Raw genomic sequence first — 8350 nt, forward strand, 5'->3', positions numbered from 1 at the left:
AGGGAAGGAAAAATTGCTATAAACTAGAAATAGGATGTGGGGTATCCATTTGAAAAAAAAAACATGATGGGAGGGGTTAGGTATGTACAAGGTGGGAGGAGGTGGAAGTGATGGAAGCGAAATGTACAAACTCCATTTTAATGGTAGAGATCAGTGCTGTATACAGGACATGGAGACAAGCCATGCTACAATACCTCGCCAATCCGCTAACTGGTAATTCGTGAGCTGTTTAATTTCTTGAAGGTTTGTTAGATAATAATTTGAGTGACTACTTGAGGGCAAAAACACCGCTTCTAACAATAACCACTATTGCTACTGGCTACAAATGGTCTCACGATCCAGGTTTCAATTGCTGCCCTTCTAGACTCGCTCACTGCTCATGCTGCCCATCTATTGAACTACATCAAAGATGTTGCTACTATAGTTAGTTTTGTTGTCATCGGCATCAGTGGTGGAGCTAAATAAGATTTTTTATGTAGGGACAAAAGACAAACCCTAAACATCTGAGGGGAGCAAAATACTATTTTTTCTAATCTAAGCACTCTATTCCCCCTTCATAGTTTTTTTGCGAAAATGATTCAAATCTATTATCAAAGTTCACCGGAAGTACACAACATCTCAAACATAATAAAAATTACATTGAGATTCCGAGACCACCAAACGACCACTACCACCGTGTGAACGAGCTGCCGATACGCCGCTGTCGCCACTCCCCTACTGGAGCCGGCTTGACCTTGTCGATGACAACCGGGAAGTCTTCGCGCACATGCCCCTAAGGACCAGCGCCCTGGAGCCGCAGTCGCCGTCGTTGAACTCTTGCATAGATCTGAAACACCTGACACCAAATATCGCCACATGAAGAGAAACCCTAACCTCACCGCCCGAAGGAGATGGCAAGAATCTACGCCGGGGCTCCTGTTTTGGAATTTCAAAAAATGTTCCTGTTTTAAAAAATAGTTCATAAATTTAGAAAATGTTCATGTGTCCATTTTTGCAGGTGTTTAAAAAATTGCTCACAATTTTAAAAAAAAATATGATTGTGTCTCTCAGGACGAGATTCTGGTGGGATCGCATCCTCTCGCTACCTTAATGGGCCGGCCCAGGTTAGCCTCATTTTCGGCAGCCCAGCAGGCCGATGCGTGGGCCCGGCCCATCTGCAGCCGAAGAAAACCCTAGATAAATCCCCACCTCCTCGAGAAAAACTATTAATCCCCAACCTCAAAGTTCATCCCATGCGCCTGCGGGCTGCGGCTCTCTCCCCCTTCTCCTCCTTCCTTCCCTCCCTCCCTCCATCCGCGTCGCTCGTTCAATGGTACGGTTCGTGTCTTGTTCCTTTCCATGGTCGATGAGAGGTTGTATGTAGCGGTGATGACAGATTTGTGGACTAGAGTTTCTTGAGCAGCGTCTGCAGACAACCCCTTGGCTGTCTGAGCTCCCACATCTTAACTGATTAGTATGGGCGTGGATGATGAGATCACAAGTAAAAAATACAGTTATCCCTGTCTTACTTCCTCGGAAGGCTGCTGAGAATACTTCGAATCTGACACGATTACGGTGCACTATTCTTTTCATATCTTTTTTTCATAATCGTGTAGGATATTGGCCGGTGATGACTTGTATTGGTTGCTGAACAGGCACATTGATTGCCTGGACTCTGTCGACATTTCGCATGAACTAGGACGGTCTGAGGCTGAGTTCATCAAAGCTTGTCATAACTAGCTGTTATTTGTCTAAATTGCACCGATATGGTTAAATAAGTCATGCATTTTTATTGGACGGTATCTGTAGGATATGTGTTTTTTGACATATTGTATCATGCGAGTCTTTTTCCTGTTGGAGATTATTGGTTTCTGTGCTAAGCTATCGCCGGCAATGAGGAACGAAACCTGTGCCGGAGGCGGATGCGCCGATGTCGGTAACACAACCCTCTAAGAAGTTCTGAGCCCCTCCGTTGTTTTCTGGATGTTTATTTCTCTGATTATTGATATGTTGGATTTGTTTTGAGGATCGATTGATTTCGATGCGAGGTGATGATGTTATGTATGATAGTCTGTCAATCCCCTGATGTCACAAAGTGAAGACACGCATACATCCCGACAGGCTCTGATCGCATCTGAGTCCCACTCCCCCATTCCCTTCTGTTTTTTTTTCATGATCCTTACACTTTCGTTTGATTTTAAATATGCTTTTTGTAGCGTCTTTCATCAATCCAATAAAACATGCTACATGGTGTTTCAGGCGGGTAACGGCTTTGTCGAGAACGACATAATGTTTTGAACACGTTTCATGAACAACACTTGGGACTGTCAAAAAATTGACTGGTTTGAACCAAACTGAACAGCTTGCATTCCAGTATCATAAGGATCACTACTGCCAATGCTCCTTCATTGGGATATAATTGATATTCATGGGTACAGATTGGTTTAGGCCTCTTTTTAGTTCTTGTGAAAGTGCGCTCTGATTAACGGAATTTGTATGATATTATTGGTTGCCATGGTGAAGGTGAACCATGCTTGTCTCCAATGAACCGTCTGGTGTGCCTTTTTTGTCTTTAAAAAACATCACACCGAATCACATGTAAAATTGGCTGTTTCAATTCATGGCTTCAATACCCCTAGCGTTCTCTTAGCCAAGCGCACAGCCAGTACTCTGTTTTAGAGTAGTATAATTGCTTTGTCTGGTAAGGTCTACTTGTCAATGACCCGTTATTAGTCTTGTAGATTTTATTTTAACAAGTGTCCTTAATTTGGCTTTTGTTAGTTTGTCTTGGTTGGAATCCCCATGTCCCTTCCTACAGTGTGTTATTTTCTATCGGTCCTTGAGGGATTCTCTCTGACTTAGCTTGTTCTTTTAGCCTTCTCTGGTAGCTACAAGCATATTGGGCCGGTAATCAGTTTTCAGGCACTGATCAGATCCTGGGACTTCATGCCCCTTTGATATATTTGTAGATGTTTCGCTGCTGGGAAATTTATGGCAATGATGATATATTCTCAAAACATTCGCAGTTGCCGCTAAAAGTGCTTTTGCACAGCCAGGCTTGTGAGCTAATGCTGTTAGATCTTTTCTCATCCTTCCCTTTTTGTTCTTGAAACTGTTGATACAATGTTTTTTCCTCGGATGCCTGACTGCAATTCTGACGTCCAACCACCAAAAAGTTTAGATTTGATCTATGTAACCTGTATGTTTGTGTTTTTGTTAATGTTTGTCCGGTGATGAAAAACCTGTTAAATCATACCATCTTTCGGGGCTGATCGGTCGCTATGCGTCCATGCTGCCATTCCGTAATTCTGAGGACAAATTTATCAGCCTTTGAGTGTTAGTTCATGTTGAACAACACTTTTTGTTCGGAATCATGTGACTCGAGCTCCTTGATGATTCAATTCCTCTATTATATTTCACCAGGCTTGAATTTTCCAAAAGGGCTATACTTTATGGGATCTGCTTCGCCTACTCCTAATTGCCCCTGCTTATCGTTATATGTTTGATGGTTTTAAGTTTCTCTTCTCTTCAGTTCAGTCAGTTCTGCGAGTCCAGTGATGGCACATCTTTGAGACCTGAGTTTACTTAGTTGATGAACATCATAAGCATAATCCCTGAGGGCCGCCGATTGGATCTTCTATTGTTCCTTGATCTTCTTTCTTCACTTTTGTTGTACTATTCTTTTGCTTGATGGAGATGTATTTGCCTACAAGACAGCTCGATCATCCTTCACCATGGTACTTTCCTTGTTCTGAAATTCTCTATTTGGAAGAAGTGGTGACCCGAACTGAGGATAGTGCAGTTTAATTTTTTTTCCTAGGGTGTTTTCTTTCATATGGATCGAAGAGTGTTGTTCTTTTTTTTCTTCTCTATTTGTTTTTTGCTATTTGGCAGCCTTTTGAAAATTACTAATCTGTTGATACAAATATACAAATGTTCTGAGGTTGCTCTTGGGAAATTTACTTGTTTTTACTATCTTGTTCTCTGGAGGATAACATAAATACTTTCCAATGATGATCAAACTAAATACTTTCGTTCTTCTGATGCGCCATCTCATGGCGTGGTGTGGAAGCAATTTGGAGACCTGAACTGAGGAAATTCTTTATTATGTGTTCTTCCCGCCCCAAAACAATGTTGTTTATATCATGTTTTCCTCTTGTACTCCCTCCGTCCGAAAATACTTGTCATCAAAATGGATAGAAGGGGATGTATCTAGAACTAATATACTTCTAGAAACATTCTCTTTTATTCATTTTGATGACAAGTATTTCCGGACGGAGGGAGTAGTTGGCAATGCAAAAATGTTATGTGTTTATTATATCAAATCATGTTGTGTTACCTGTCTTCTGGCACATTTATTAACACAAGAATAAGAATATGTCCATATTTTGCCTAGTATATGATTTTATTTCTTTAGGTTTTTGTTTTGTTTCTGATTTTGTTGCTCCTGCATTCATTTGGTGGATGAAAGCAAACACTCAATTGTTCGTGAGTTGTAGCACTCTTATATTCAGAACATTTTTTGACCACCTCTCAAGTATGTATTGTTTTAATACTTACAAAATTCTTTAGATATCTAGTCTGATTGCAAGTATTAAAACCTAGATTTTCTTCTTAGAAATTGTTCTAAAATATTTAGAATTGTTTATTTTTCCTGCTGGCAAGTGATGATCAGATATCCTACACTCTCAATGGAAAATTCCATGTGTGGACTAATAATCTCTGCTTATTATCTGATGCCTTGTGTAAAGGAATCTATTTATCTTCTCTTTTTCCCATAGAAATTTATCGAACAACAGGTGGCAAATGATGTTAAATGTTATATGCTAAACACTGAATCTTTGATATGTTTACAAAACTCCGCTTATTATCTGATGCCACCCATCAGCTTCATTATATCCTGTCTGCATATTGGTATACTGCTTTATTTATGTCTCTTCCTGTGGATTTCTTTTGATTAATGGCAGTGATTTGAATCTTACCCGCGCTTCTGATAAATTCATGAAGTACAAGGGAAAACATGGTTGAATTTATTAATATGAGCCATAAAATAACAAACTCTGATTGTTGTCATCCTATTTTAGACTTGTGTGTGTTCTGGTTAGACCATGGCTGTGATGATAAACACTTTCAGCAAACATGCCAGTTCTGCTTCTGAAAACTCATGACTGAGAAACCTGTTATGCAAGATCTGAGCCATTGCATCTTGAAAAATGTATGTTGTGTTTTCCGTTTGTAGGTTATGTCATGTTTTGTAAAAAAAACGTAAAACATTTTGTCATTGATCTGATGTTTAAAACTGCCCGGTGATCAACCTAAATACTTTCGTTCTTCTGATGTGCCATCTGATGGCCCGGTGAGGAAGCACTTTGGAGACCTGAACTGAGGATATATTTGATCATATTGTTCATCCCACAGAACTGGATTTTGTGCTTTTTATGCTTGATTACTGAACAAAAGTTTTGTGTTTGTTGCTTCACAACTGGAAGAATGGCCTGTTGTTAACAGTTTGGTCATCCTGTAGAGGGAAGCATAGATGAATGGAAACACCGGCCAGCATTAAACATCACGGTGCTTTATCAAACTGCGTCGTGTTACCTGTCTTCTGGCACATTTTGTAACATTAGAAAATGTCCAAATTTCTGGTGATGTTTTATTTCTGAGCTTCTTATACCAATGTTGGAGGTGTCTGTGTCTAAACATTGGCTTCCATCATTTAGATGGAAGTGAGGATCCTTTCCCCAGCTGATCAACTATGATTATACTGTGCGCAAATGTGATCCTTTATCATAGGATTCAAGCCAGAAATCTGATCCATCTCACCCAACATTCTCTAACCCTCTTTTTTCTGTTTGTATTTTTCCTTTGTTTATCTGTTCTGATTTGTAAACTGAATGGTAGTGAGCCCAAATGATCGACTATGATTATACTATGCGCAACCGTAATCCATCGGGATCCCAAGCCAGAAATCTGATCCATCTTCGTTTATGTTTGCCACATGTAATCCTCATCAGAGGGTTCCAAGCCAAAAATCTGATCCATTGATTTCTGCTTACATAGTCCTCTTTTGTGCAATATGATTGCCACTTGTGTTTTGAGTAGGGTTAGTAATTCAACATCTGATTTTACTTAGAATGGAGATGTTTTTAGCAAATGAGGACTCTTATGTTTATTCTCATACACTTGATATTTCAAAATTCTGCTTTTTAAAATTGAATCTCGGCCTGTCAGAAATCCATAGCCCACTGAATCTGAGTAGTGACTCTGAGATTTTCTTTGAGGAATACAAAATCGAGTTTTTTAAAACTGATGGTTGGCCTGTCTAATGTTTTCTTTCTATACACTTGTCCCCTCTATCTTAGTAGCCAACGGAAGAGATGTATTCTAAGTTTAGCCCTCTTGGTTATTCTGATTCATTTGACGTTTCAAAATCGAGCTTTTTATAATAGATGAACCGACCAGCATCGTACTTTATTTACCTTGCAATATTGGTTGCTGATACGTGCTCAGCTGAAGATCTTCCTCCCCAAGCTGACACTGCTGCCTCGTCTTCCCCTAGCTAGCACTGAAAGAGGTTTAGTTGAAGGTTCTTGCCTTCTGTTAGCTATTGCATCCGATTTGTGAGTTGTAGAGGAATTGATGCACCGTCATTTACCATAGCTTTTAACTTGTACTCCCTCCGTTTCTAAATAAAAGTTTTTTTACAGATTTCAAATTTCAATACAAACTACATACGGTTGTATATAGACATATTTTAGAGTGTCGGTTCACCCATTTTGCTCCGTATGTAGCCCCTTATTTTAGAGTATTTAAGAACGGAGGGAGTAAATTCAAATTCTTCCTTCGGAGTGGTAGAAAAACATGTAAATTCAAATACTGATTTTGAATTCGGTTTGTTCAGTGAATGCAAATCGTAATGCAACTAATTGGTTTGGTGCTGCAGGTGGTAGTTCGTGGTGCATTGGCCCTCTTGCAGTGCTGGCATTTTGCTGTGGGGTCTTTGTCTGGTGATGATCAGTCTACAATACGTTTGATTATCATGCCGTTGTGCAGAGGAAACAGAGTAAAGAAAATCCAAGTTCTGCATGGTTTAATGTTGCTTCACATTTGGCCTGGTACAAATCTATCTGCACAGAGAAACAATGGAGCATTCAATCGGGGCAACATTGCTGATCCAGTCTCAGGATGATCTGCTGTGTCTTCTAATATCTTTGTTTCTCGTTTGGAAAAAAAATTCAAGCAAAGATTACAGATTGATAATAAATGGATCGAATTTTTGCTCGTGCTACTGATTAAATGTGAAGCAAATTATCGTGCTACTGATCCAGTCTCAGGATCGAATTTCAAGCAAAGATTACAGATTAAATTTTTGCCTAGATCTATTAGATGGTTACAAATCATTCTGCACAGAGAAACAATTCATGCATGCATCTTGCTACACCCCAAGTGCCGTCAGACAAGTCCCCTAGAACAAGGCATGAATGATAAATCGTTAAACAAAGTGCTCTCAGTACAATGGTCACAGTAAAAACAACACACCGACGAAACCTATATGGCTATATACTTGGATAGGAGGAAAGGTATATGGTCCGTCAAAAAAGGATGCTTGGGCTGCTCAGGATTTGGACGCCCTATGTCCGCGTCTGAACCAGATTACTCAGCAAACCGACACCGTACGATGGGTTTGGAACAACTCTCAGGTGTACACCTCTGTATTCACATACCGGTCCCAACTCATTGGCTCTGTCGCCCTTCAGATTTGACAAGCCTAAGTCGAGCCTAAGTGCCGCTTCTTCATGTGGCTTTGGCTGCATGGAAGCATCCTTACCAAGGACAGTTTAGCATCATGTGGCTTTGGCTGTATGGAAGCTTTGGCTGCCAAATTTGGTCGGTTCTAACCAATCTCCTATATATTTAACGGAGTAAAAAATTTAAATTTAAATGAACAAAGATTCGATAAACCATTGAACCATACTTTAGCGACCACCGAAGCATAGTCTAAAACCTTAATCGTCGGACTTGTAGAAGGCAAGCCACTCCGCCTGTGAATTCCTACTGCCCATGGGGTCTGGCCATGTGTCGTCGTTGCTGCAGTCGCGGAAGATCCTTCGTCATTCTTCTATGTCAAAGTCATCATCGGTGCCGCCGTCCTCGTCGTCACCCGAGACGTCGATGACCTTCCCCTCCGCTGTGCACTCCCTGAAGATCTTGCGCTCTGCCTCAACAAGCTCGGGCTACTGGCGGCGGAGGTCCGCCATGTACTCCTCGACTGCGGCCTCTCCTGCGATCCGCTCCCTCGCCTCCCGGTCCTCTCTAGCTAGCGACACACTCACCAGCCCCGGTGGCACCGGGTCGTCGAGTGACGCCCCCT

At 40.9% G+C, this 8350-nt stretch overlaps 1 long non-coding RNA gene, 12 other non-coding genes and 3 pseudogenes across 13 annotated transcripts; all 16 read left to right on the top strand.

Annotated features, from left to right (window-relative positions):
- Positions 1 to 1219: 1219 nt before the first annotated feature.
- LOC123115551 (uncharacterized) lies at positions 1220 to 7267 on the top strand. The gene is made up of 2 exons (XR_006456662.1): positions 1220 to 1312; positions 6923 to 7267. It is a non-coding gene; the product is annotated as an uncharacterized lncRNA (long non-coding RNA).
- On the top strand, positions 1458 to 1551 carry LOC123118130 (small nucleolar RNA R38). Its single transcript, XR_006457734.1, has one exon. It is a non-coding gene; the product is annotated as a small nucleolar RNA R38 (small nucleolar RNA).
- LOC123118271 (small nucleolar RNA snoR20a) lies at positions 1603 to 1691 on the top strand. Its single transcript, XR_006457822.1, has one exon. It is a non-coding gene; the product is annotated as a small nucleolar RNA snoR20a (small nucleolar RNA).
- On the top strand, positions 1868 to 1946 carry LOC123118257 (small nucleolar RNA U61). The gene has a single exon (XR_006457807.1). It is a non-coding gene; the product is annotated as a small nucleolar RNA U61 (small nucleolar RNA).
- On the top strand, positions 2023 to 2111 carry LOC123118280 (small nucleolar RNA snoR14). Its single transcript, XR_006457831.1, has one exon. It is a non-coding gene; the product is annotated as a small nucleolar RNA snoR14 (small nucleolar RNA).
- On the top strand, positions 3204 to 3296 carry LOC123118044 (small nucleolar RNA SNORD96 family). The gene has a single exon (XR_006457669.1). It is a non-coding gene; the product is annotated as a small nucleolar RNA SNORD96 family (small nucleolar RNA).
- On the top strand, positions 3530 to 3601 carry LOC123118108 (small nucleolar RNA R66). Its single transcript, XR_006457724.1, has one exon. It is a non-coding gene; the product is annotated as a small nucleolar RNA R66 (small nucleolar RNA).
- On the top strand, positions 3983 to 4078 carry LOC123118098 (uncharacterized; annotated as a pseudogene).
- On the top strand, positions 4636 to 4723 carry LOC123118137 (small nucleolar RNA R16). Its single transcript, XR_006457741.1, has one exon. It is a non-coding gene; the product is annotated as a small nucleolar RNA R16 (small nucleolar RNA).
- Positions 4778 to 4861, top strand: LOC123118132 (small nucleolar RNA R16). Its single transcript, XR_006457736.1, has one exon. It is a non-coding gene; the product is annotated as a small nucleolar RNA R16 (small nucleolar RNA).
- LOC123118304 (small nucleolar RNA U36a) lies at positions 4941 to 5025 on the top strand. The gene has a single exon (XR_006457852.1). It is a non-coding gene; the product is annotated as a small nucleolar RNA U36a (small nucleolar RNA).
- Positions 5086 to 5181, top strand: LOC123118080 (small nucleolar RNA Z223). The gene has a single exon (XR_006457702.1). It is a non-coding gene; the product is annotated as a small nucleolar RNA Z223 (small nucleolar RNA).
- Positions 5279 to 5371, top strand: LOC123118103 (uncharacterized; annotated as a pseudogene).
- LOC123118315 (small nucleolar RNA snoR137) lies at positions 5450 to 5595 on the top strand. The gene has a single exon (XR_006457861.1). It is a non-coding gene; the product is annotated as a small nucleolar RNA snoR137 (small nucleolar RNA).
- On the top strand, positions 5700 to 5797 carry LOC123118095 (small nucleolar RNA Z103). Its single transcript, XR_006457717.1, has one exon. It is a non-coding gene; the product is annotated as a small nucleolar RNA Z103 (small nucleolar RNA).
- On the top strand, positions 5874 to 5958 carry LOC123118096 (uncharacterized; annotated as a pseudogene).
- Positions 7268 to 8350: the final 1083 nt, after the last annotated feature.

The sequence above is a fragment of the Triticum aestivum genome, chromosome 5B (genome assembly GCF_018294505.1).
Source record: "Triticum aestivum cultivar Chinese Spring chromosome 5B, IWGSC CS RefSeq v2.1, whole genome shotgun sequence".
In the NCBI taxonomy this organism is placed as follows: domain Eukaryota; kingdom Viridiplantae; phylum Streptophyta; class Magnoliopsida; order Poales; family Poaceae; genus Triticum; species Triticum aestivum.